The sequence below is a fragment of the Amphiprion ocellaris genome, chromosome 6 (assembly GCF_022539595.1).
Source record: "Amphiprion ocellaris isolate individual 3 ecotype Okinawa chromosome 6, ASM2253959v1, whole genome shotgun sequence".
In the NCBI taxonomy this organism is placed as follows: domain Eukaryota; kingdom Metazoa; phylum Chordata; class Actinopteri; family Pomacentridae; genus Amphiprion; species Amphiprion ocellaris.
Window position 1 is genome coordinate 22,991,357 of NC_072771.1, and position 25,693 is coordinate 23,017,049.

At 38.4% G+C, this 25,693-nt stretch overlaps 1 long non-coding RNA gene across 2 annotated transcripts; it reads right to left on the reverse strand.

Moving 5' to 3' along the window:
• Positions 1 to 1,979: 1,979 nt before the first annotated feature.
• LOC129349105 (uncharacterized) lies at positions 1,980 to 10,424 on the reverse strand. 2 transcript variants are annotated; one of them, XR_008601968.1, is made up of 3 exons: positions 10,299 to 10,424; positions 9,025 to 9,173; positions 1,980 to 3,337 (listed from the first exon to the last, which is right to left on the reverse strand). It is a non-coding gene; the product is annotated as an uncharacterized LOC129349105 (long non-coding RNA). The 2 variants fall into 2 exon arrangements; XR_008601967.1 differs by lacking the exon at positions 1,980 to 3,337 and adding an exon at positions 5,446 to 5,842.
• Positions 10,425 to 25,693: the final 15,269 nt, after the last annotated feature.

Below are 25,693 nucleotides of genomic sequence, written 5' to 3' on the forward strand. Positions count from 1 at the left end.
CATGGTCACAAGTTTTAAGGCTTCTGTTAACCAGAAAGTTCAAACTAACAGAGAAGTACTGAGAAACTTTTAAAATTTCAGTCCTCAGACTGTCTGAAGGTTCAAACTAACAGAGAACTACTCAGGAACTTCGAAGATATCAGTCCTTGGACTGTCTGAAAGTTAAATCTAACAGAGAACTACTGTGGGACTTCGAAAATTTCAGCCCTCAGACTGTCTAAAGGTTCAAACTAACAGAGAACTACTCAGGAACTTAGAAGATATCAGTCCTTGGACTGTCTGAAAGTTCAATCTAACAGAGAACTACTGTGGGACTTAGAAAATTTCAGCCCTCAGACTGTGTGAAAGCTCAGGTCCTGAGGACTCGGGAGGTCTGGAGGCTTTGGAAAGTCTTGGAACTGAGGGTTCAACCCTCCAACACAAAGGCTGAAGTCCAACCTCCTGAGAAAAACGGTCGAGTCGAGACTCGAGTTAAAAAAAAACTCGAAAACGAAAAAAAATAGATGATAAATGCGCAAAAAAAAGAAGAATTAGTATCTGAGCGAATAGCTCAGGGGATAAGAAGACGGACTACCAAGTGGAAGGTCGCAGGTTCAAGACCCGCCAACGGCAGTTTTCTTTCTTTGTCTTTGTCAGAATTTTGATGAAAATTTAAGAAGTGTCTGGTCTTGAACCTGCGACCTGCAGCTCCATAGGCAAATCCTTAACTCACTGAGCTACAGATCAGATAAAAAGAAATAAATTCGTCGTCCCTTTGGCATCGTAGTTGCTGAAGTCACCACATGGGTGGAGCCAAGGCGGAGTCTGGGTGGAGTCAGGGCGGAGAGTAGGCGGGGAGGTGGGTGGCGGCCTCCCCCCTCTACTCCCCCACCTCCCCCCACCGCCCACCACACCTTCCCCCGCCCGACGAGTTCTTCGAGTCTCCACAAGTTCTTCGAGTCTCGACAGGTTTTCCCGAGTTTCTTGAGTTTCCACGAGGTCGGAGGCAGAACAAGTTGTCATGAAGAGGTGTTGAAGTCGACCAGGATGGAATGACTTTTTACAGCCACTAGAAGGAAGACAACTAGAAGAGCAGGTCTTTAACCACTATCCATAAAATCCATGGAGTCGGCTCCAGAGAAATGAAAGAAGGTCAACTTCTATCAACCTCCATCCAGATGTTCAACTCGATATCTTTACTTTGAGATTTTTAGCACCACAAACCTTTAGTATCACACTTTATTATCCTTTATTAGGACTTTCATGGAATCCACCAGCAGATTTAGTTTTTTGTTGAGAAACTTTATTCTTGTTGTCGTGGGACTGCAGTATTTAAAACTGTTCCTTCTATTTGACCTCATGTTTATTAGTTTTAGTGGAGAAAGTGTAAATTGTCAATTAGTCTCTTAAAAACTAAATAATAAATTGGATTAGTGAAGAGGTTTAAATTTCTTACTTTGTCATATTTTAAATATGACAAAAAAATATAAAAATAAAGCATCTTGAGACAATTTGACCTGTAACTGGCATTATATAAATAAAATTGAATTAAAATTGTATGTATCTTGTAATGTTGGACTAATTCAGCCATATATGTTAGAAAACACATTTTCTTTGTCCATTAATCTGTCGTTTTCTCCAGTAATTCATTTCTTGTTTTGGTTTATAAAATGTCATGCCCAAATATATTCAGTTTACTGTCATAAAAACCAAAAAGATTTACATTCATGATGCAGGAATGAGGCAGTTTTTCACTTTTTATCTTAGTTTAGTCAGAAAGATAGTTGATAATGTGTGAATTGTTGCAGCTTGTGAGCCGTAGAAGGTTTTAATCTTTGGGGCAGAGTGTCAAAAAACATTTAGAAACCAACATCAACAATGCACTCAACAAAGGGAAATCTAACTTTTGCATGACAATGTCTAATTAAAGGACATTATTTTCCTATGTAAATGTGTGATATTCATCCTCTGGAGCTTTCTCTTCACATCGTCTTCCACCTGGACTGGTTTGGTTGGGAGCATGTGCAACAAACATTTGAAAAACTGCACTTTAACATCAACGAATGACACTGAAGTTTAATCTCTATATAAATGAGACTGAGTCTGGATGTGCTGCTCTGTCATTAACTCTTAAGTTTAGGGAAAGTTCGAACAAAAGAGGACAGTTCAGATAAGACTTGAGAACGAGCTTATTTTGAACAAACATCAACAGACTTTCTGAGCTTCAGCACCTCAAGCAAGATAATTTAACAAGCAACTCAAGAGATCCAGAAGTTGGAGAGAGTTAGCTTTAGCTGAGCCAAAGAACATGTGGGATGCTAACCTAGAAAACATTTCAGACTTTTCTCTGTGAATTCTGAGAAATAATTTACTATTTAATGACAGAGCTACACATCTTAACTCAGTCTCATTAAAACAGACTCTAATTCAGTGTCATCCATCCATATTAAAGTGCAGTTACCCAAAATGTTTGTTGCATGAGCTCCAACAAAACCTGTCCAGGTAGAAGGCCACTTTGACAAACAGGAAGTGGAAGATTCCAAGCAGATTTATAGAAGGGGGAACCGGACTGTACTAAGTGTGGTGGAGTATAGAGGGGTGTTTTGTGGGTTTTTAAGGCTGATAATGATTATTAGTGAGACATTTGGAGTAGATATTCATTTGCAGTAAATGAAAGTATTTAAAATCTTGAGTTAAACTTAGAAGAACACAAACTCTAACAGAAAACTTTGTTGATACGTTTTTGTTTGTTTTCAGATGTTACGTTAAAGGAGTTTTATTCGTTACGTATAACCAATCAAATCACTCCAGAACACAGAGCGACCACAGGTAGATAAAGGTTCAGAGCCAAAGTAGCACCATTTTTAAATGTATTTATTACCGTAAATCAGTAAAAAATAAAATACTGATAATCAGTAAATCAGTCAGCCCACAATCACTACAATTCTACAATGTATGTCTCTTTCCTTTGACTTATTTGTACAATATACGATGTATATGATGGTGTTTTTTCATACCAAAGGCTATACTATGATGTTTTCTAAGAGACATACGATGCTACTCTGTTTTTTCTGGCCCTGGGCCACTGCACTCCTCCTCTGTTGTTTTCTGGATTGTACTCAGCTGCATGCCTTCGTCCACCCGGCCTCCGTTGACTCGTCCCGCCTGCCGTCTCTGGAGCTGAAGCTGGACTGGAACAGACCAAAGTACAGTCCAATCACGATGCCAGCTGCATCTCAAAAGGCTCCTTCATCTGGCAGGTGGCGGCACTTCTTCTGAGGGGAAGCTGAGCTGGACCGGCAGAACTTTGGAGATGTGTTCCAGTGGTTGGTGGATGTGTGGGGAGATAGAGAGGGACCTTTGAATTGTTCACAAAGGAAAACAGGGAACCCATTGGTAGTTTTAGTTTAGGGTGCTACTGCGGTGTGTTTTTGGGTTTTAAGAGGTGAACAGCAAGATTTTTTTTTTGGTATTGATTATCTTTTACTTTGTTCCTGGTTGGAATGCCCATCAATGTCAACATGAAGTTCACTTTTACTTCTGTTGATTTATTTTTATTTTACTAACACCCATTTGTTTTTAACCCGCTCACATGTTGTGTTGTTGTAAACGTACTCTTTCAAATAAATATTCGTCTAACACTCTGGAAACCTGGGTTTTTGTGTTGCTCCTTCCATCTACTTCAGACAGCCGGGACAAAACAACGTTTTGTGGACCAAAAGCTATACTATGATGTTTTTAGAGCGACATGCTATACTATGACGTTTTTTGGACCAAAGGCTATGCTATGACGTTTTTAGAGTGACATGCTATACGATGAGGTTTTTTGATCGACATGCTATACTATGACGTTTTTAGAGTGACATGCTATACGATGACGTTTTTTGGACGACATGCTATACTATGACGTTTTTTGAGCGACATGCTATACTATGACGTTTTTAGAGCGACATGCTAAACTATGACGTTTTTTGGACGACATGCTATACTATGACGTTTTTAGAGCGACGTGCTAAACTATGACCTTTTTTTTGAGCGACATGATATACTATGTCGTCTTTAGAGCGACATGCTATACGTTTTTTTTGCGCCAAAATACATGATTTCTTTTTCAAAGAAAACCTTACCATAGTGTTTTTCACGGCCTACTTTACATTATTTCATCATATGGCATGTTTTTATTACATGTTGAAAAATCGCATTTTTTTTCGACATAGTATACTATGGCTTTTTTTTGCGCCAAAATTCATGATGATTTTTTTGTCAAAGAAAATCTTACCATAGTGTTTTTCACAGCCTACATTACATTATTTCATCATATGGCATGTTTTTATAACATGTTGAAAAATTGCATTTGTTTTTCGACATAGTACAGTGTGGCGTTTTTTTTGCGCCAAAATTCATGATTTCTTTTTCAAAGAAAACCTTACCGTAGTGTTTTTCACGGCCTACTTTACATTATTTCATCATATGGCATGTTTTTATAACATGTTGAAAAATCGCATTTTTTTCGACATACTATACTATGGCGTTTTTTTGCGCCAAAATTCATGATATTTTTTCAAAGAAAAACTTGCCATAGTGTTTTTCACGGCCTACTTTACATTATTTCATCATATGGCACGTTTTTACATGTTGAAAAACCCCTTTTTTTTTTGCAACATAGTATACCAAGACTTTTTTTGCACCAAAATTCATGATTGTTTTTCAAAGAAAACCTTACCGTAGTGTTTTTCACAGCCTACATTACATTATTTCACCATATGGCATGTTTTTATAACATGTTGAAAAATCGCATTTTTTTCGACAGTATACTATGGTGTTTCTTTGCGCCAAAATTCATGATGATTATTTATTTAAAGAAAACCTTTCTGGAGTGTTCGTCACGGCCTCCTTTACATTATTTCATCATATGGCACGTTTTTACATGTTGAAAAATCGCATTTTTTTCGACATAGTATACTGTAGCGTTTTTTTGCGCCAAAATTCCAGATATTTTTGTCAAAGAAAATCTTACCATAGTGTTTTTCACAGCCTACTTTACATTATTTCATCATATGGCATGTTTTTATAACATGCGGAAAAATCGCATTTTTTTGACATAGTATACTATGGCGTTTTTTGCGCCAAAATTCATGATTTTTTTTGTCAAAGAAAATCTTACCATAGTGTTTTTCACAGCCTACTTTACATTATTTCATCATATGGCACGTTTTTACAACATGTTGAAAAATCACAATTTTTTTTGACATACTATGGTGTTTTTTTGCGGCAAAATTCATGATTTTTTTTTTTTCAAAGACAACCTTTCTGGAGTGTTTTTCACGGCCTACTTTACATTATTTCATCATATGGCATGTTTTTATAACATGTTGAAAAATCGCATTTTTTTCGACATAGTATACTATGGCGTTTTTTTTGCGCCAAAAATCATGATTTTTTTTTTAAAGAAAACCTATGTCTCTTTCCTTTGACTTGTTATTTGTACAATATACGATGTATATGATGGTGTCTTTTCATACCAAAGGCTATACTATGATGTTTTCTAAGAGACATATGATGCTACTCTGTTTTTTCTGGCTCTGGGCTGCTGCACTCCTCCTCTGTTGTTTTCTGGATTGTACTCAGCTGCATGCCTTCGTCCACCCGGCCTCCGTTGACTCGTCCCGCCTGCCGTCTCTGGAGCTGAAGCTGGATTGGAACAGACCAAAGTACAGTCCAATCACGATGCCAGCTGCCTCTCAAAAGGCTCCTTCATCTGGCAGGTGGCGGCACTTCTTCTGAGGGGAAGCTGAGCTGGCCCGGCAGAACTTTGGACATGTGTTCCAGTGGTTGGTGGATGTGTGAGGAGATAGAGAGGGACCTTTGAATTGTTCACAAAGGAAAACAGGGAACCCATTGGTAGTTTTAGTTTAGGGTGCTACTGCGGTGTGTTTTTGGGTTTTGAGAGGTGAACAGCAAGATTTTATTTTTTGGTATTGATTATCTTTTACTTTGTTCCTGGTTGGAATGCCCATCAATGTCAACATGAAGTTCACTTTTACTTCTGTTGATTTATTTTTATTTTACTAACATCCCATTTGTTTTTAACCCCCTCACATGTTGTGTTGTTGTAAACGTACTCTTTCAAATAAATATTCGTCTAACACTCTGGAAACCAGGGTTTGGACTGTTTTTGTGTTGCTCCTCATCTACTTCAGACAGCCGGGACAAAACAACGTTTTGTGGACGAAAGGCTATACTATGATGTTTTTAGAGCGACATGCTATACTATGACGTTTTTTGGACGACATGCTATACTATGACGTTTTCAGAGCGACATGCTATACTATGTCGTTTTTAGAGCGACATGCTATACTATGACATTTTTTGGATGACATGCTGCACTATGACGTTTTTTGAGCGACATGCTAAACTATGACGTTTTTAGAGGGACATGCTGTACTATGACGTTTTTTGAGCGACATGCTTATACTATGACGTTTTTTGGATGACATGCTATACTATGACGTTTTTAGAGCGACATGCTAAACTATGACTTTTTTGAGGGACATGCTATACTATGACGTTTTTAGAGCAACATGCTATACGATGAGGTTTTTTGAGCGACATCCTATGACGTTTTTAGAGTGACATGCTATACCATGATGTTTTTGGGACGACATGTATACTATGACGTTTTTTGAGCGACATGCTATACTATGACGTTTTTAGAGTGACATGCAATACTATGAAGTTTTTAGAGTGAAATGCTAAACTATAACATTTTTAGAGCGACATGCTATACTATGTTTTTTCAGCGACATGCTATACTGTGTCGTGTTTAGAGCAACATGCTATACTATGAGGTTTTTTGAGCGACATGCTATACTATGACGTTTTTAGAGTGACATGCTATAGTATGACGTTTTTGGGACGACATGTATACTATGACGTTTTTAGAGCGACATGCTAAACTATGACGTTTTTTGGACGACATGCTACACTATGATGTTTTTTGAGCGACATGCTATACTATGACGTTTTTAGAGTGACATGCAATACTATGAAGTTTTTAGAGTGACATGCTATACTGTGTCGTGTTTAGAGCAACATGCTATACTATGAGGTTTTTTGAGCGACATGCTATACTATGACGTTTTTAGAGCGACAGGCTATACTGATGTTTTTAGAGCGACATGCTAAACTATGACGTTTTTAGAGCAACGTGCTAAACTATGACGTTTTTTGGACGACATGCTATACTATGACGTTTTTTTGAGCAACATGCTATACTATGTCGTTTTTAGAGCGACATGCTATACTTTTTTTTGCGCCAAAATACATGATTTTTTTGTCAAAGAAAATCTTACCATAGTGTTTTTCACAGCCTACATTACATTATTTCATCATATGGCATGTTTTTATAACATGTTGAAAAATCGCATTTGTTTTTCGACATAGTATAGTGTGGCGTTTTTTTTGCGCCAAAATTCATGATGATTTCTTTTTCAAAGAAAACCTTACCGTAGTGTTTTTCACGGCCTACTTTACATTATTTCATCATATGGCACGTTTTTACAACATGTTGAAAAACCCCTTTTTTCTTTGCGACATAGTATACTATGGCGTTTTTTTCTGGCAAAATTCATGATGGTTATTTTTTCAAAGAAAACCTTACCATAGTGTTTTTCACAGCCTACTTTTCATTATTTCATCATATGGCATGTTTTTATAACATGCTGAAAAACCGCATTTTTTATCAACATAGTATACTATGGCGTTTTTTTTTGGCGCCAAAATTCATGACTTTTTTTTCAAAGAAAATCTTTCTGGAGTGTTTTTCATGGCGTCCTTTACATTATTTCATCATACGGCACGTTTTTACAACGTTGAAAATTTGCATTTTTTTTTTCAACATAGTATACTATGGCGTTTTTTTGCGCCAAAATTCATGATGATTTTTTTTTCAAAGAAAACCTTTCTGGAGTGTTTTTCACGGCCTCCTTTACATTATTTCATCATATGGCGTGTTTTTACAACATGTTGAAAAATTGCATTTTTTTCCGACATAGTATAATATGGCGTTTTTTTGTGCCAAAATTCATGATGATTTTTTGATGATTTTTTTTTTTGAGCGACATGCTATACTATGACGGTTTTAGAGCGACATGCTATACTATGATGTTGTTAGAGCGACATGATACGACGTTTTTTGAGCGACATGATAAACTATAACGTTTTTTGGACCAAAGGCTATATTATGACATTTTTAGAGCGACATGCTGTACTATGACGTTTTTAGAGCGACATGCTAAACTATGACGTTTTTAGAGCGACATGCTATACTATGACTTTTTTTGGATGACATGCTATGCTATGTTTTTGGAGCGACATGCTATACCATGATGTTTTTTGGACGACATAATATGCTATGACGTTTTTAGAGCGACATGCTATACTATGTCGTTTCTTGAACGACATGCTATATTATGTCGTTTCAAGAGCGACATGCTATGATGTTTTTAGAGTGACATGCTATACTATGACATTTGTTGGGCGACACTCTATACTATAGGCTTTTTAACTGACATATTACCATGACCTTTTTTTGTTTTAGTTTTTTTGTTTTTTAGCAACATAAAAGAATTTGAACAGTTTTAAAAATTACTATACTTTTAATTGTGCAATGAAATATTATTCTATTTTAGATGACATATACTCTGATGTTTTCTTGAAAAACATACTATTTTGACAATATACTGCACTATGACATTTTTTGAATCATACATGACAATTTTAGGCAACATTGTGTCATTTTGCCCTTTTTGAATCACATAATAATCAGTTGGGGATTTTTGCCAACATGCTATACTATGAACTACAGGCCATACTATGTTATTCTTGAAAAGTATACTATACTTTGACATTTTCTGAACTACATCCTATACTATGGCATTATACACATCGCTTTGGTTACATGTTGATTTATAATGTAGATTTTTTTCTGTTTTGTTTTTTGACGGGATTACCACAGACCTGACCGTGAACACCGTTGTCACCCACCTGAGGGAGACGCTGCCAAAGATCTCAAGGCTGCTTGGTCGTGGTCTTTCTGGTCCTGCTCCAGAACGCCTTCATCAACTACGTCTTCTTTTGAAGAGGCCCTCAGATGCTGCAATCTCTGACCTTAAGGAGGAACTGCTGCTTTCACTCTGTAATGAGACGGCGGTGATTTTAAAGACCCAGCTCCTGTCGGCTTTGAAAGAAAGTTTAATACCCATCAAAACAGAACTACACACAGTTAAATCTGAGCTGTCGGTCAGTATTTCAAACATCAAGTCCGACCCGGCTGCCCTGAAGCAGGCTGTGGGTGAAACGGAAACTTCACTCTCCACATCACCGACGACATCGTCACACTCCAAAGCAGAGCACCTGTCTGCTGAACTTTTAAAAGTGGACTATAAATGTGAAGAATGTGAGCAGCAGCAGACTGTGAGCAGCGGAACAGATGTGATCAGAAAGAAGTCATTTTCTTTTTTATTTTCTTTCTGGTTGACTTGATGCTGTCAGATGCAGCTGTTGGAGCTGATTCTGATCTTTCAGGATAAAAAGCTGCTTTTCCAGACTTTTCAGGAAATTATTCTCTCAGGTTTTCTCCGCTATTTATATTTTTATTATCTGTGATTATTTCATTATTTCTTTATTGTAAGAATAAAGTTTGAGGTATAAAGACTCATTTAGTTATTTTAACCATGAAGTCTTTGATGTAGCAGAACTAAACTTCCATTTTCCTTCTTGTACTTCTGATACTAGAACTAAACGTATCTTCAACACGGATCCTCCGCTTTTAATGAATCAGCAGCAACATCACAACAACAAATGAGACAATTTTCAACAAATGAAACTGATGTCATTTAATACTATCAGTCTGTTTTAGTGTCAAATTAAAGCTGATTACTGACAACTAGAACATTAACGTTACTGTTTTAATCACATTTAAGTTTCCTGAACGTTACATTAATGTCAACCAGGCAGTTTTATGAACTTAATGAACCACATTACAGGAACACAACACACTTCAGCTGTTCACATGAAACTCAACACATTAGCTTGATGCTACGTTAGCTTTAATTCAGGCTACGACTGAGCAGCTAGCTCGGTTAGCATTGCTAACATTAAAGCTAATATTTACTATGCTAACTTTCTTCTCTGGTCAACACACACTGAAACAAACTCCACCAACATCTGGAGTGCATGGCACACATTATATCTGACACTAAAGCTGCATATAAAGTGCATTAAAAGCGGCACCGATACGAAAATAAACATTTACTTACCGAACTATTAGAGTCCTTTCAGTGCCTGCTGGTAGAAAACTGGTTAAAACAAGCCAACGGGCAGGAAAACTGTCTGTGGAAAATGTTGTGCTGCTCCACCGATAAATAAACCAACAGTTCTTATATCAGAATTAATCCAAACGAGTAGAGCAGAGTCTCTGCTGCCTCCTCCATAGGACCTGTCAATCATTCCGGACCGGACTGTCAATCAAGTAGTCCCGCCCCCTGGCTTCGCAAAACTTTAACGCTCTATAAAAAAATCATTATTGATTTATTTTAAGATCGGCCACCTGATCTTACATTTTGACCATGAAAACTCACGAAAAAAATGTATGTACAGTCTATGCACCGCACTCTGTCTGGCTCCACACTTGCTGATGACCATTTCCGGTCTCAGAAAATTAAAAAACGGACCTTTTTTCGTTTCTGTCTCTTACTGATTTTACTTTGTTATTCTAAATATAAAACGAAAATCAAAGCATTTTTTTTAAAAAAATTGTATATCCCTTTTTGATCATGAAAAGGAAAAACGCCTTGTATTTCAATTTTAATTTTTGTATTTTAAAACGAAAATCAAATAACCACTCGTTTTTTGTTTTTCAATACCCGTTTCAGAACGGAAAATCCAATTACAGATCCGTACACAGACCGATCACAAATAGTAGTAGGCTTTATCATTGTCGACTTATGAATGTCTGGACAAAACATTGTGTTAAGTCGTGAAAAGTGTGAAGTGAAAAATATGATCGGTTGGTGGCGCAACAGAAAAAGGCACTGATATGTGTATCAAATATCATTAAAAACGAGATGATAAGGTACTCTAGTTGGATCAGAGTGGTAGACCAACCAAGTAATGCACAGAAAACTGAAACTGCCATCTCTAGAATCATGCCACTATAAGCGAGTTACCTGTTTATTAAGTAAGTTGGCTATATTTATTATGCAAGGGTGAGATTTCAGGATTTAAATGCAGTAAACCTTTTCTCAATAAACAATTTTATGATGGCAAGAAACGACTGCTACATGTATAATTTCCTTGCTGTGATGTTTACATTTCAAATATTTATAGGGCATCTGGTGGAGAAACGACACCTCTTTTCTGTGTCATCAGAATTGCTTCACCCTGAACGCATTCGGCTCTGTAATATCATGGAAGTAAAGACAACACTCAAAAGTGTTGTGACATCTATGTGGTGCTTTTCCTGCATGTAGTCAGAAAGGGCAATGCTGCCAGCACTGCAGACATTATATTGGGACATGAAAAATATGATGATGGAAAAAATGCATTTGCATGAAAATAACATTAGTGAAAGCAGATGGTGCAAGACCATCATCCTCCTGAGACAAGAGCAGGGCTATATCTTTAATTGAAAGGAGAAAGAGGGGTAAAACCGTTCACAGATAAGATGAACAAGCACTTTCATCTTTTTTTCACAGTGTTTTCATATTGTCTTCCATTTTTGCGGTTGTTTTTCCCTCCACTCACTATTTCATTACTTATTTATCTCTTGTTTTTGGCATAGTCTGTTCTGGGATTACTGCACTGTGAATGGAATGACTATGAGCTGCGGTGTAACGTTCTGATGCAGAGAGAGATTTTAACAAAATGCTAAAGGCTAGCTTCAGCGTGTGAATCGTGGCAGACAGGTGGTTGTCAGTGGAAGATAAATACACTGTATCAGTGTGTATGCTTTAGAATTATACATTTAATCCAGATGGTTCCAGAAGAAGCCCGATGCAAATGATAAATTAGAAAAATCCTCTATGCCAAGGTAAATCCTGATGATGTCTGGGGAAACAAGTGAGAGAAATTTTAAATGCACACCTTGCTTTAGGATATTCACAAGCGTGTCCAAGACTGAGAAAGTGTACATCCTCTTCGTGGGTTCCAGTACGTTTGCATTCCTCTCCCTACTGTATGTGAATTTGAGAATACATTCATGCTCATGTGCACTTGAAGAGCACAATGAGTACTCTATTGCAATTTTAACACGATAAAAGAACCCTTGAAGTTGCAAAATCAATGCAGCTGAGCCGCCAATGCCACAGAGGGAACATATCATTCATCAGGCAAAATAAGAATAGGGCTAACGAGCTAGCCATGGTCTGCTGTCGTATCGCGTTGGGCCACATGGTCCTGTAATGCCGTAACAAGGAAAAATGGCCGAGGCGTGAAGAGAAGCCAAATGGCAGGGTGAAGGCCACTAATTCTCCTCGTCTGGAACCAGAGATAAGAGACAGATTAAGATTAACAATGTCCAGCCTGTTGAAAGGCTAATTATGAGGCACTGTGGGCAGTTCGGTAGGTAGCACCCACAAAGGCAGCCCAGAATATGTCCGCTTGTTGTTTGTGTGTTTAAGTGTCAAAAACCCTGCAACCCCCTTTGTTTTCTTTTAGTCCTCTGTTCATTATTCAGAGTCTTAGTGAAGCCTTCTGGGTTTCACATCTCCAGTATTTCCACCCTGCAAGGCTTCACACACTAACTCCACTCCTCTCATACTCTATTAGAGGCACAATACAACTTTTAACTGACAATGTCATCATTAGTTTGCATCCAAACTAATACAGCTCCAGAGAGGTTTGGGGTTAGTAAATGTCCTGTTGATATTTTATTAATTTTGAAAAGGGGTGATTAGGAAGCTGGAATAAGCACACAGAGAAAACAGAAAAAAATACTTAGCTTTTTTAAAATCTAAAACATGCAATTATTAATTGTTCACACCTTTGGGATTAGCACACCAAGCTATTAACACAAAAACTGACGTTATCACCTTATGAAGTTGACAAGGGAGTGTGTTAACCAATATTTGCCAATGCACAGCACCAACAAACATAGGGAAATGTTTACAATGATATGGAACCATGTTCCAGGAACCCTTGAGATAAAAAATTTGCACAGAGAACCTATTGATTGGGTTTAGGAGATCCTCCAAGTGGTCTTTCCAAACAAAACCCCTAGCTCAGGTGGCAGTTCTGCTCCCCCTGTTAACTGTTAAAGCTGTAGTCCTTCTGGCCTCCCATTACCTGTCTGCTGCTTCTGAAGATTAAAGCTCAAACAGCTGCTAACGTAGTGTAGACAATCCCCAAGGCAAGGTGCTGGTTGTGGATAAGATTCTCCCTGAGATCCTGAAGGATTTGATTGAACTGCCTCAGCTAACACACCTCTTCAGTGTCACGTTAATTTCAGGACACTACCTGTAGGGTGGAAGACCAGAGTGTGCTCAAATTATTGAGGTATCACACTGATCTGATTCACCAGGAAGGTTTATGACAGGGTGCAGGAGAGGGGGCTCTAGGCTATTGTCAATCCTCAGATCCAGGAGGAACATTGTAGATGCTGTCCTGGCGATGGAACATCTGACAGCTATTTACCCTTTAGTTGCCAGTGTCATGGGTGTTTGACCATCCAGTCTACATATGTTTTTTGGACCTGAAGAAAGCCTACAATTGTGCCTAAGATCAACTGGGAGTGTAACTGCAGGGATGCATGGTACCAAGGCTATTGCTATGAACTATTTGATCTTTGTGTAATCAAAGTGAAAAATGTGAGCATACAAACACACTTTCAGTGAGTTTTTTACTCTGCCAATATTGTCACTTGTCTTCAATTCTGATTATGATATTCATGACAGGATTCCAAGGCACACCTGGCAGGAAGATAGTGTCCAGTTTGGGAACATCAGAATTAAAACTGTCAAATTATCAGTATATCTATGTTCCAACACTAACTTATGGCCACGATCTCAAGCTGGTCACTAAAACAATGAGATCATGATTATAAGTAGCCAAAATGAGTTTCCTTAGTGGGGGGGCTCGGCTCACCCTTAGAGATAGGGCGAGATGCTTGGATAACAGAAGGGAGCTCGGAGTAGAATCGCTGTTACTTTGCATTGAAAGGAGCCCGCTGAGTTGGTTCAGACATCTGATTAGAATGCCTCCTGGGCATTTTCCTTCAGAGGCTTTCTGGGCACATCCATTTTTGAAGAAATGTTGTGGCAGACCAAGGATGTACTGGAGGGGTTATATACCTCATCAAGCATAGGAACACTGCAGGGTCCAGGAACCAAAAAATGTTGCTGGAGAGAAGGATGTCTTAAATCTGCATTTTGAATCCTCCTCTTGCTATGGATCAACTATGGATAAGCAGAAGAAAGTGGGTGGGTGGATGGATGGATGGATGGATGGATGGATGGATGGATGGATGGATGGATGGATGGATGGATAGTGTTAAAAATCCATTATAGGTTATATGCTTTAAGTTAATCTCCACCAACCCAACATTTTATCAAAGGTTTTTCATAAAAAAACACTACCTGCTGCGGCTGGAGTTGGATTCATGAGTGTAATTAAATTCAAGCACTGCAGTAAACTTGTAGACTCTAAAACCAAAACAATGAACTGAAGATACTAAAACAGCTTCTAGAGCTGGGGGGAAACTACAGACGTGGGTGACAATTATGTGTTGGTTCATCACAACAACTGACTTCAAGTAACTAATAGCAAAAATAATAAAACATTGATTAGATGTAGCTTGGTGGTTAGTGCCGTTGCCTCGCAGCTAGAAAATCCTCTTTCTGAGTGGAGTTTGCATGTTCTCCCAGTGTATGCTTTGGTTTTCTCCAGGGACTCCGGCTTCCTCCCACAGTCCAAAAACATGCTCAGTGTGTTTGTTTGTCCCCTGCCTTCACCCTAAGTAAGCTGGATAGGCTCCAGTCCACCCACGACTCTAATGAGGATTAAGTGTTGTATAGATAATGGATGGATGGATGGATGGATGATTAGAGGTAGCTTTAAGAAGCTCATCAGGAAGCTTACATGTTGTCAGTACTCAAAGAGCTAAATGGTGGGACAGATTTCGAACTTAAAAACATCAAGATCTGTATGAGAGCGAGTGACCAAACCAACATTATCTCCATCAAATTACCTTGAGTCCAGAAAGTACATGGCAATTCCTCCTGACATTAAATCAACATGATTAATCTTCTGCAGCTAATTACAGGCATCATCAGCACCTTCACCAGGTGAGGACGGCTAACACTCTCTAGCTGCGATATCAATCACAGAAACAAAGGAGGACAAACGTGAACCTCCAAGAAGTTGAAGTATACCATGTTGCTGCTGACATCAAGTTTGTAATTTCTGATCACTGAAGCGATTTTACTGTAGCTTTTGTTGCCTGGCCTTGAACAGAACAACAGATGGGGAGACCTGAGACTTTCCTTTTAAAGCTGTTCTCTGCCGATGGGCACAAAAGTGCAGCCTCAGACTGCCTTCTGAGCCTGAGGGGGAAAGCAGCACAGTCGGCTGTGGTGGGAGCAGGTTCTAAGTTGTTTATACATGCACAAAAGCTCACACAAATATGTGTATGTGTGCTTTTCACGCACACTTTCATGTATATGCTGTAAATATAACTGTGAATTCTCCCAAGTTAATGTGTTTTAAACAGTACAAAATGTACTCTGTGCTTGTCTAGGTATATTTAATAAGTTGTGGAAGTAACAATACAGTAAGGGTCTGTTCAACTGTATGCGTAGCTGTGAATATCTTAGTGTTCTTTTTATATCCAGCCTTCCCTTCCTCTTTCATGCATAATGTATATCTGTCACCTGTGCTCTCTCTGAGCGACTAACTCTTTATATCAAAGAATTTTCTGACCTACAGAGGAACTTCTCCTCAAAACTGGTAGCGCAAGCACAAAAGTATACAAATACGGATACACAAATACAAGCGCAGTAATAGTTTGAAGACTTAAGTCTAAATGATTGCTATTTTTTTCCCCGCATGTTCTTAGGTTAAAATGAATTTCCCTATACTTCAAGGCTCCAAGGTGTTAGCTGTAGTTATTATTTGTTATTCACTCCAGACTGAATGAACCAAGTGAGCAATCTCAAATGTGTTCTGCCTGCAACCTATGGCTTCCCCAAGGTGCACAGTGAAGACACACTTTTGGTCACTTCATGAATTAGATGTGATGGTTGGTCATAGCTTCAAACAAAATAATCATAATAATTTTTCTGTTGCCAGGTAGATTGCCACATATGAATATGGACTTTGACATGGTGTTTTGGTGCATTACAGTTAACGCTGAGAAGTCCAAAATTTTTAAAGAAGGATACAAATATTTTAAAAGAAAACAGGTGTTGCAAGTCAATAGACAGTAAGTGTTTCAAGAAAATGAAGAAGTGTTACAAGTCGAATAAACAGTAGGTGCAGAAAATTCAAGGAGTTTTAAGTATTAAAAGTAATAGAACTATATACAGTGTACAGAATTGTGCAGATTATTTTTTTAAGGATGTGCAAATTTGCGTATTATCTGGTGTAAACAACTTAGGAAGCACAGACAATAATAATGTTTCTATTTATAGGATGTGTGTTAATTACAATCCAGTTGTAATGAGTCATTACAATATAGTTTTTCTTCTTAAATGAAAAAGTTTTTGTATATACAACAACATATGACTGCCATAAAACATGGATGACGCATTAAGTTACTTGTCTCCTTCTTACTGTATCAGGAGTGTATCATGAAACAATGTGAAAAGTCAAGACAGAAAAGCCTAAAAGAAAGTAAAGGTTAAGAAGAAGGATATTTAAGAACCACTTGGTACATATGATAAAAATCAAACTCCATTTTCAGTTATGTTGTGAGGCAAATGTGTTTTCTCCCTGTTTGTGTGGGATGTATCACAAATACATTACTAATCAGCATATCATTTATTTTATTGCCTTCCTTCTGTCATCCCCTCTCAGCCAACCAATCACATATTAGACAGGGCAGCACTTATTACCCTGGCTACCCAGAAAATGGAGGAGACGGTTCAAACATGTGGTTAATGTCATGAAAGGTCCAATTTTGACTAAAAATATGATGTTTTCCTGAATAGAGCCCATTGTTTTGATGCCTAAATGTAGTGGAAACGCATCTTCGACAGTCTAACAGTAATGATTCCTGAGACTTATGCCACCACCGCCTCTAATGTGGATTACTGTGGACTGGAAATGTTCCCTAGTACTCTTGCCTTTCTGGGAAAAAATTAATTTCTAGAAAATTAAAATCAAGAAAGCAGTTTAGATGTATAGGAATGAAACCTTTAGGACAAATGGTTGACTCTTGAGATTGTCTAGATGCAAATGATGTAAGATTTTCTCTCTTCACATCAATAATTTGCCTCCTTAGTAAGACTGATTCATACAAGAACATATTGTCTTGTAAAATCATGGAAGATGTTTTCTTCATATCATTTCATTACTACAGTCAACCTAAATTATTGATGACCACTTCTTTGTACACTACCTCCTAGTTAACTGTCACTTAATAATACACGTGCTGGATACCTGTTTATCTGCACTTACTCCACATGAATGTCTTCTTTTGTTCAAACTGAAACCACTATTAACTCTACAGCATCTTATCTTAAGTTAAACAGCACTGTAGACTGTTTTTTAATTTTTCCCATGAAGTCATTTGGTGATTGCTTTGCTTTTAATGTGCTTCAATTCAGTTGCTGCTAATTAAAGTGGCAACAATTTATACCATCCATCCATCCATTATCTATACACTGCTTAAACTTCTATAGGGTCACGGCAGGGCTGGAGCCAGTCCCTGTCGAGTCAGGGCGAAGGCAGGGGACACCCTGAAAATGTTGCCAGTCTATCACAGGGCCATACAAAGAGAAACAGACAATCAAGCACACTCACTTTCACACCTATGGACAATTCAGAATCACCAATTAACCTCAGCATGTCTTTGCACTGTGGGAGGAAGCTGGAGCACCCAGTGAGAACCCACGCTGCACAGGGAGAAAACAATCTATACCACATTCTAAAAATATTACAACATTACACATGTTGTTTATCATAGGCTTGGAGAGAAACAATGCATGATAAAGGCCCAGGATACATACTACTGCTTGACAGTATAGCCTTAGGCAAACATCATTAATATGATGCTTTTCAGAGTAGATGGACAGTACAGCCAGTTTATCCACACTCACTGCTTTAAATGGTTGGTTTCCTGCTAGCCACAGAGCCGGCCGCACTGTCTGACTTCCTTTTCAGTTTGTTCTGTGGAGCCAAACATACGCAATGCATCCAAGTCAAACAGTGATGCTCTATGGCACACACAGATAACTAGTAAATTCTCACAGCCTCCAGCCATGAATTCCATTCACTAAATGAGGTACTGAAGCGACTGCCTTATCAGTGACAGTTAGTGTAGCAGTATCAGGCCAGTAGTTCATATTTTTAGGTTTATTTGCATCCTAAAAATCCACAGACAAAAAAATTTCTTGTCAAACTCTTTCCTTAAACAAAGAGAAAATATATGCTTGAATCATGTTCGAGCACATGATCCAGTCACTCAATTACAATGGCAACTTCTGTGTATATTAGGTTTTTTTTTAAATTTGTTGGCTTCATTTCAAACTCTTTCCTTATCTTTTATTTGGAGATAGCAAATGCAAACCACACTGCGAAGCAGCCTGGCTGTCAAAATCGGCATCAAAGTGTACTCATGGATGCTGTTAAAACACCTGGAGGAGAGGAAAAGGGGGAAATCAAACACCCAATCTTAACTCTGACTCCATCTGGTCTTCCAGTCATACTGAACAGCTCAGTCACAGCTGCTGGTATCATCGCACACAGAAACACACCCGCTCACTTATCACACTCACTTTCCAGCTCAGTGTCTCCCACCGCACCACCCTAAACCCCTCATCATCTTGTTCATTGGTGTGTGGCAGTGATTGAATGATGACTCATATATGAATACTTGAATATTTAGGTTGAAGTTCTCTTCATATGTAGTACGTACTGTAGAAGTTAGCACACTGCCTTCTCAGAGCTACATTTTCCATGCAACACAATGCGACCCATTTTTTGTGTCTGTTCTTGAATAGAGGCCAGTGATCCTGGCTCTGCAGAAGGCACATTCATATTCATTTCAAAAATAGTACACAATTCTAAAGGATCTGTTCTGTTGCAGAAGGTATTTACTTGCATTGTTTTGAATCCAGAATTAAATTAAACACAGTTAAACAACATACAGAAAACAAGCATGAAAATTGTAGCAGTAAGTGAAAAATAAAGTGTGCAGATTTCGTAGTTTTCTCTTTTTAGGTTGGACACATTTTCCTTTGAAGACATAAAATTCAGCCCATGTAAGTCTCCCTGTGACCTAGCACAGGTCACAGGTTTAATTGCCTTGGCATTCCTGGTGATCCTTCTTCCACCTTAAACTTCTTTAAGTATGGGCATCACACACCTGACTGGAAAATCATGGTCTGGAAAGACTGAAGCCCCTGAATAAAACACCCAGGTAGAAATTAGACATCAGGAAAGCTACAGTATGACATTAACTGACCTGCGCAGTGCAGATAACGTATTTCAGAATTCTGCCCCATGCAGGATATTGGATGGTTTGCCTACTCATGTGTGAAAGCATAGAAGAGCTCTGGGGCCTTTAGGAGGAAATGTTCGATGATCCACATCTTGTCGGCCTATAGTTTAGCCCGGCAGCAGTACTGGTAAAACACTGCATTTCTTCTTGGGGTAAGATTTGGATGATTGAAGCACAACACGAACAAAAATATAACTGGTCATTAGAATTATTATTATTAGAATAATGTGGTAATGCTCCAACACTTCTTTTTGTTGTTGTTATTTTTGTCATCAGTGTCCACATTTATGATTTAGGAGTTAGAAAAACAACAACTTTCATTTGCTCCTTAATGCGATTTGTTTTCTTCCCATTAACTCTTGTTGATAGGGATTAGGGCCCCTGAACCCAACATCAATGATGTTAAAAGGCAGAAAGAATCCATTGAAAGATTATTAACAAATGGTAATGCACTGCTCACATGTCTCAGAACAGCCCTGACCCTGATTTACATATAGCTTGTCCACTACAACTGATCCTGATTCTGTGACTCTGACCTGGCGTGTAGCTTTCTGGCCATGCTGCAGCATGTTCAATAATGCAGGGCTGGAAGGCAGCGGCGGTGGAGGAGGAGTGGGGGTGAGTTAAGATTATTCTTCAATACCATTTCACTGCTCCTTCAGCAAAGAGAGCAAAAGGTGAAGGAATGAGGCAACAAAGAGGAGATCTTCACGAATTCGAGACAAAAGACAACATGAGCACTGGATAAGCCTTGATGTCCAAATACGGAGGGTATCATAACACACAAAAAATGTTTACTTAAATCACCAAAACCGTATTTTCTCGCCTGTGGTGTCCCAGTCCATTGGAGGGAGACTGAAAGGGTGCCTTTAAAAGGAAACCAACCGTGTACATTTAATATCATGGTCAAAAAAAAGTAATTTCCTCTTTGCAGACCATCTGAGGTTTTAGCTGGAGCTCACTGACCTCGCAGCTGGATTGAGCAGCAGGGGACTTTAGGGCAAAAAGTGCTAACACTGAGCATAGCCTGATGCTTTCCAAACTGACCAAAGACCCACTGGGCCTAATCACTGCCATTATGTAGGATTTTCACAGCGGAAGCTCTACTAATGGAATTTATAATCACCTGGTTTTAATGCTGTAGCAGGAGACGACTGTAGTTTTGGATACATTTTAATTAGAAAAAAGGGCATCGCCAAGTTTATTCTAATGCAGTTTTGTTTCTTTTTTCATGAAAAGAATGGCTAGTTTAGGAGAAACACCTCAGTGTCCTTATCTCAACAAACCCTGCCACCTACTAGATCTATCTCATGAGAGATACATTTTCAGACTTTAAATGTTTAAATCCAGTCTTTTTGAATGTCCAACATTCACCTTAAAGCTCCATTTACTTTTAAACATCAATGGCTTCTGCCCAAAGCCTCTATTCAGGGTCCTTTGCCTATTCAATACCCTTTGCTATTATTAAGCCCATTTCCATTCAACTTATTTTTTCCCTTTTCAAATGAACTCATTAACTGTATCTTTTTCTGTGTGGTCTCTTGAGAGAGGACACAAAAGCGGGGATATAGTCCCTGGCACCCCGATAGCACTCTGAGGACTGCAAACTGAACAACATTATACGTCACTCCCAAGAGTATCACCAACTCTTCCTAAAGAACATCCAAAATCATCAAATGGAATAAAAAGAAGAAGAAAAAAGGACATCAGCCATGCACTCACAATCCATTCATTCAGCTAAAAAAAATACAGACTCTCACGTGCACTGAGTGTTAAGGGCACCTAGTCTTTTCATGACAGTAATGAAGGGAATTCAGGTAAAAGCCATTATCCCTTAAAGATTGCACTCATCAAGTCATTAGCATTCAAAAATGGAAAGATGATGAGTAAAAACGATGTTGCCGGTTAGTTTTTTCAAACATACTGGTCGATGTAACAGAGATAGGAAGATGGAAGAAGCATTCACATTATTTACTTTAAGTGTTTTTGGAATTCAGTTTCATTTAATCTCCTACAGAACTGTATACCTACTGTATGTCCCCTGTAGTAAACAGGGGCCCTTGAGCAGGACATTTTTAAGTCAATAAAATACTTTGTGGAAACATTATACATCTTTTCCTTATTACTTCAATGAAGAAACCTAAAAAGATCTACAGAGCTACTGAGGGACACATATTACACATCTTACCTACAACAAGCTACCTGTTAAAAAAACCATTTACTGTAAAATAAGCCTGACATGCTTACTTGGATGGAAACCTGTTTACAAGATAGTATTTTTTCTCAAGGTCTAATCACAAATACAGACTCTTGTCATTTAATTTGTGGAATTCCTAGCCACATAAGTTGTTGTGGTTCGTGCTTGGCTGGAAGCTTGTTTCTGCTGGTGGGTATTCGTCACTGTGTTCAGCGGCCAAAGGTCACCCAATTTGAACTGTGCACCAAACCAATATTGCACAGTGTAAGCCACTGGAAATAATGGGTTTTGGAGCGCAGTGGTGCTGTTGTTGCCTTCGGACAGCAACCGGCTACATTCGAACACACATCTTGAACGACCAAACATTCATTCGGAAAAATGCAATGTTGATGTCATTTTGCTGGCAAGAAAGCATGTTAGTCGGTCAGCTGGTACAGTCCTTTCCTCTTCATGACCGCTAAACATAAAGTGTCAGTGGCTTGTAAGCTATAGTATGAGCTTGTTTACTTCGTCTCTCCTCTTCCTGTCAGAGCTTACAGCTGCTGTCAATCAAATGCTGAAATCCACATGCTGCTGCTGCCAACTGGGCTCATTCATACATACAAGTAAAACTCTCTTCGTCATTTTTCTTTTCTGACTTAAAAAGAATTTGCTACAAAATGCATTTATAATCACTTATTAAAAGCCCCTGTCATTGATATTGATCATTGTTTTTGGTATTTTAGTCACATCACTTTACCACTCATGTTTTAGGAATAGATTATGGGTTTTTTCATTCCAAATCATCAGGCGTTTTCTGCTTGACCATCTCTGATTTGTCTGAAATGTTTCTTTACATTTAAAATGAAATCTGTCAATGTTTACCCTGACATATCAAATACTTTCCAAGATATGTTATTTTTGCATTTTAAAGCGCCCAACAACCCACTTTCAGCACACTTTTTGCACACTGAAATATGAGGCTATGTATGAATGGTAGTGTTGTAGTCGAGACCACCTAAACCGAGACCAAGACATGGCCGAGACCACAGTGTATCAAGACCGAGACAAGGCCAAGACTTTGAGGGATCGAGACCGAGTCAAGACCGAGACCAAGACAAAGCGAGACCGAGTCGAGACCGAGACCATATTAAAGTTAACTTAACCATTTTTTTCAGTACTTATTCAATGTAGTTTTTAGGCAAGTGTAAGGTTGCCTGTAATCCTCTTGTCTGCAACGACAAACAACCATTCAATATGGAACGTATCAAACAAATATTTAATACTACGTCTTCATTTTTGTCTTGTTTTCAAAACAATATCAAGCCATGCACAAATATGTACAATCTTCTACAACATATCTCAATCTAGAACAGTGGCCTCTTTATTTCTATTACACCACAAATATTTCTTGTTTGATAAATCGGATATAACTGAACTTGGGTGACTTTTTCTTTTTTTAAAGGTGTATTATTGTAAAAGAAAAAACCTGGAACCACTATTCCATAAAATAGAAAGAAAAAACAATGCCAAATATCAGCATCTAAAATGCAATGAAATATAACATGTCAATGTATCTTCAAAGAGGTCAGACACTGAAAGGCCAAACTACAAGTATTTCCCTGACAAACTGCTGAGGCAAAATAGTTTGTTATTCAAAGCTCACCACAAAGGATAAACACATGAAAGGGTCGTTTATAAACACTACAAACAACATGGCCCTTAAAAATTACATCACGGGAAGTGAGTTTAAAGTAGAGTTTGGTTGCATTTTAGAAGCATGAGAGACTGCAACATGTTGTGACCTAAACGTTCATGATGGGGTCTTATTATAATGCCCCCTCTGCTAAAAACCCTCTCTACTTATACACATATTTATTTTAATTTATACTTAAGTTACACATTTATTATGCAATTGTGTGTTTTAATTCTAAAAATTGGCACTAAAATTAAGTGTGTACATTGCCAGGCCAAGTTGCATACGTGAGATGGAACTTTTTCATAGACGGGGTGCATAATTTGAGCTGGACACTCCTCTGTCACATCAGTAGCTCTCATCCAAGTGCAGCGGTACCGCGGTATGTGCCGCTATGTCAGAGCTAACATTAGCTAACATTGATGGAACATAAACAAAGCTTCATGTAGCCTGTCTCTTTATCGTTTATGAGAAGCGCAAGGCCAACGTAAAACACTCCCACATGCCTTTCCCTATATATACATGTACACACACAACACACACACATATATTTCTATTCACAAACTGCAGCTTGCTAACTTTATCTTGCTAACTTCGCTAGCGCCATGTAGACTTAGCTTACCTTTCTTTATGCTTCCTCTCCAAGTGTCGATAAAAGTTTGATGTGGTTCCAGCCGCCTCAGTGAGCGTTGCGTTGCAGAATTTGCATATAGCGCTGTGTTTTCTCTTTGACGTTGACTTACAGATAAACCGTTTATGGTTAGAAAAGCCAAACTTTATTACAGCAGAGTTAGCTAACATCTTTCCCAGGGAGCAGACTCCTTCTTCCGCCTCCCGCATTAACTGTAACGGAGTACATGTAAGAGGGGCGGGGTAGGTGACAGGTCACATCCCGTAAAAATCATCCAAATTAAAAATCAGTTAAGTTATTGGTTACATTCGAGGCGGGGAGTTTTGCATCCAATCGCAACAAAGTTGTTACTGAACAAATGAGACGGTTGAGAAGTAGTTCAGTGCTGTCGGTGAAGCCATGGTCTCGGCTGGTCTCACAGTAAAAATCCCGAGTCCTCTGTGCCCGAGACCGAGACAAGACCGAGTAAAAATGCGGTCGAGTGCGAGACAAGACCTAGATCTTTAAAAAGTGGTCTCAAGACCGGTCTCGAGATCGATCCCGAGTCCTACAACACTAATGAATGGTAATATATGAGGAGTTATTAAAGATAAATTATTGAAATTGTACATGTTTTTTCTCACCATATTGGACAGTAGAACAAATAGGCTATGATTATAGATGGGTGGAAATATGAACAAAAAATATGAAGCCGTCAAAAAAAAGCACAAGTTAATAAAAAAAAGAAAAGAAAATGCAGAAGTCAAGAAGTGATATTTTTCTAAACCATGTGCTCTATGAAAATCGAGGAAATCAGAGATGGTTGAAGAGAAATTGTTCATAAAATTGGATGCTTTGAGATGGAATGACTCTTATGCCTTTTCTCTATATCGTATGTTGTAACTGTACCTGTGAAATGAAATATAGTGGATTGAAAAAAAATTACATTTGCATAAGAAATGTGATCAAGACTGGTTTAAAAGGCAGCATGAAACTGCACTATTTAAATATCCTTAATTGTGCGTCAGTACTGTTCACTAAGTCAGCTGCCATCACTCCCTGCACATGGTGTTTGTCAGACAATGGTGTCTATCTGTGAAAAGCAGAAAAACAAAACATTTGCATTTCTGAGTTGCACCATTCAAAAGGCCGAGCCTCTGTTGAACCCAGCCAATAAAAAAAAACATCTGAGGATCTGCTGGTTCGCATCTTCAGTGTATGCCATCATACCCTGAATTTCTTGCAGCATTGTTACAGCACACATGCATCTATGTAATGACTCACCCCAGTGTAACATTATGCAAGGCACCACATAGTGGTTATTTCTCTGTATACTGGGTAAGATAAGTATACATCCCCCACCCCACCAAGCCCTCTTTTGTTTTCGTGCTTCTTTGATGTACTGTAAAATTGCATTCCAGTGAGAAAAGACATCAAGGTTTCAAAGGCACCGTTCAGAATATACATATTGTCCTTACTATTTTTTTTAAGTGTGAATTTTAAACAGAAAATGCA